The sequence below is a fragment of the Triticum aestivum genome, chromosome 4D (genome assembly GCF_018294505.1).
Source record: "Triticum aestivum cultivar Chinese Spring chromosome 4D, IWGSC CS RefSeq v2.1, whole genome shotgun sequence".
Classification (NCBI taxonomy): Eukaryota; Viridiplantae; Streptophyta; class Magnoliopsida; order Poales; family Poaceae; genus Triticum; species Triticum aestivum.
Genome location: NC_057805.1, coordinates 429875779 through 429879667, shown reverse-complemented (window position 1 = coordinate 429879667; position 3889 = coordinate 429875779).

Here is a 3889-nt window from a genome sequence, read left to right as displayed (position 1 = left end):
TCAAAATGCGTTTGTCGAGTGCTCATTAAGAATGTTTCTATACAAGTTTCTGAACGAACTCCTTAAGAAAAGTTCTCCAAAAGTTCCCTATGAAAGAATCCTTTGAAGCATCTAGTCGTCACAAACGTTTTGACCACTTGTGGAGCTAAAACGGACTCCGTATGAGTCAGATATCCATGTTTCAGTTAACACTGCGCAAAACTGATTCCGAACGACAGTTACACACTAGTTCTTGTGTAGTTGCATTCGATTTTTTCCATTCTACTTCACTAAACATCTCCATATGAGATCCAATTACTTGTAGGGAAATGCAAGAGACCTCAAATATGATGATGCACTAGGTCTAGAGCTGGGACTTTGTGTATCTTCTCGAAATGCGTTTGTCGAGTGCTGATTAAGAAAGTTTCTATACAAGTTTCTAAAAGAACTCCTTAAGTAAAGTTCTCCAAAAGTTCCCTATGAAAGAATCCTTTGAAGTATCTGGTCGTCACAAACGTTTTGACCACTTGTTGAGCCAAAACGGACTCCGTATGAGTCCGATATCCATGTTTCAGTTAACACTGCGCAAAACTGATTCCGTACGACAGTTACACACTGGTTCTTGTGTAGTTGCATTCAATTTTTTCCATTCTACTTCACTAGACATCTCCATATGAGATGCAATTACTTGTAGGGAAATGTAAGAGACCTCAGTTATGATGATGCATTAGGTCCATAGCTGGGACTTTCTGTATGTTCTCGAAATGCGTTTGTCGAGTGCTCATTAAGAATGTTTCTATACAAGTTTCTGAAAGAACTCCTTAAGAAAAGTTCTCCAAAAGTTCCCTATGAAAGAATCCTTTGAAGCATCTAGTCGTCGCAAACGTTTTGACCACTTGTGGAGCCAAAACGGACTCCGTATGAGTCAGATATCCATGTTTCAGTTAACACTGCGCAAAACTAATTCCGAACGACAGTTACACACTGGTTCTTGTGTTGTTGCATTCGATTTTTTCCATTCTACTTCACTAAACATCTCCATATGAGATCCAATTACTTTTAGGGAAATTCAAGAGACCTCAGGTATGATGATGCACTAGCTCAAGAGCTGGGACTTTGTGTGTTTTCTCGAAATGCGTTTGTCGAGTGCTGATTAAGAAAGTTTCTATACAAGTTTCTAAAAGAACTCCTTAAGTAAAGTTCTCCAAAAGTTCCCTATGAAAGAATCCTTTGAAGCATCTGTTCGTCACAAACGTTTTGACTACTTGTGGAGCCAAAACGGACTCCGTATGAGTCAGATATCCATGTTTCTGTTAACACTGCGCAAAACTGATTTCGAACGACAGTTACAGACTGGTTCTTGTGTTGTTGCATTCTATTTTTCCATTATACTGCACTAAACATCTGCATATGAGATCCAATTACTTGTAGGCAAATGCAAGAGACCTCAGTTATGATGATGCACTAGGTCCATAGCTGGAACTTTGTGTATGTTCTCGAAATGCGTTTGTCGAGTGCTCATTAAGAAAGTTTCTATACAAGTTTCTGAACGAACTCCGTAAGAAAATTTCTTCAAAAGTTCCATATGAAAGAATCCTTTGAAGCATCTGGTCGTCACAAACGTTTTGACCACTTGTGGAGCCAAAACGAACTCCGTATGAGTCAGATATCCATGTTTTAGTTAATATTGCGCAAAACTGATTCCGAACGACAATTACACAGTGGTTCTTGTGTAGTTGCATTCGATTTTTTCCATTCTTCTTCACTAAACATCTCCATATGATATCCAATTACTTGTAGGGAAATGCAAGAGACCTCAGTTATGATGATGAACTAGGTCCATAGCTGGTACTTTGTGTATGTTCTCGAAATGCGTTTGTCGAGTGCTCATTAAGAAAGTTTCTATACAAGTTTTAGAACGAACTCCGTAAGAAAAGTTCTCCAAAAGTTCCCTATGAAAGAATCCTTTGATGCATCTGGTCGTCACAACCGTTTTCACTACATTGGATCCAAAACGGACTCCGTATGTGTCAGATATCCATGTTTCAGTTATCACTGCGCAAAACTGATTCCGAACGACAGTTACAGACTGGTTCTTGTGTAGTTGCATTCGATATTTTCCATTCTACTTCACTAAACATCTCCATATGAGATCCAATTAATTGTAGGCAAATGCAAGAGACCTCAGTTATGATGATGCACCTGATCCATATCTGGGATTTTGTGTATGTTCTCGAAATGCGTTTGTCGAATGCTCATTAAGAAAGTTTCTATACAAGTTTCTGAACGAACTCCTTAAGAAAAGTTCTCCAAAAGATCACTATGAAACAATCCTTTGAAAAATCTTGTTGTCACAAACGTTTTGACTACTTGTGGAGCCAAAACGGACTCCGTATGAGTCAGATATCCATGTTTTAGTTAACACTGCGCAAAACTGATTCCGAACGACAATTACACACTGGTTCTTGTGTAGTTGCATTCGATTTTTTCCATTCTTCTTCACTAAACATCTCCATATGAGATCCAATTACTTGTAGGAAATGCAAGAGGCCTCAGTTATGATGATGCACTAGGTCCATAGCTGAGACTTGGTGTATGTTCTCGAAATGCATTTGTCGATGCACATTAAGAATGTTTCTATACAAGTTTCTGAACGAACTACTTAAGAAAAGTTCTCCAAAAGTTCCCTATGAAAGAATCCTTTGAAGCATCTGGTCGTCAAAAACGTTTTGACCACTTGTTGAGCCAAAACGGACTCCGTATGAGTCAGATATCCATGTTTCAGTTAACACTGCGCAAAACTGATTCCGTACGACAGTTATAGACTGGTTCTTGTGTAGTTGCATTCGATTTTTTCCATTCTACTTCACTAGACATCTCCATATGAGATCCAATTACTTGTAGGGAAATGTAAGAGACCTCAGTTATGATGATGCATTAGGTCCATAGCTGGGACTTTCTGTATGTTCTCGAAATGCGTTTGTCGAGTGCTCATTAAGAATGTTTCTATACAAGTTTCTGAACGAACTCCTTAAGAAAAGTTCTCCAAAAGTTCCCTATGAAAGAATCCTTTGAAGCATCTGGTCGTCACAAACGTTTTGACCATTTGTGGAGCCGAAACGGACTCCGTATGAGTCAGATATCCATGTTTTAGTTAACACTGCGCAAAACTAATTCCGAACGACAGTTACACACTAGTTCTTGTGTAGTTGCATTCGATTTTTTCCATTCTACTTCACTAAACATCTGCATATCAGATCCAATTACTTGTAGGGAAATGCAAGAGACCTCAGTTATGATGATGCACTAGGTCTAGAGCTGGGACTTTGTGTATCTTCTCGAAATGCGTTTGTCGAGTGCTGATTAAGAAAGTTTCTATACAAGTTTCTAAAAGAACTCCTTAAGTAAAGTTCTCCAAAACTTCCCTATGAAAGAATCCTTTGAAGTATCTGGTCGTCACAAACGTTTTGACCACTTGTTGAGCCAAAACGGACTCCGTATGAGTCCGATATCCATGTTTCAGTTAACACTGCGCAAAACTGATTCCGTACGACAGTTACACACTGGTTCTTGTGTAGTTGCATTCAATTTTTTCCATTCTACTTCACTAGACATATCCATATGAGATGCAATTACTTGTAGGGAAATGTAAGAGACCTCAGTTATGATGATGCATTAGGTCCATAGCTGGGACTTTCTGTATGTTCTCGAAATGCGTTTGTCGACTGCTGATTAATAAAGTTTCTATACAAGTTTCTAAAAGAACTCCTTAAGTAAAGTTCTCCAAAAGTTCCCTATGAAAGAATCCTTTGAAGCATCTGTTCGTCACAAATGTTTTGACTACTTGTGGAGCCAAAACGGACTCCGTATGAGTCAGATATCCATGTTTCTGTTAACACTGCGCAAAACT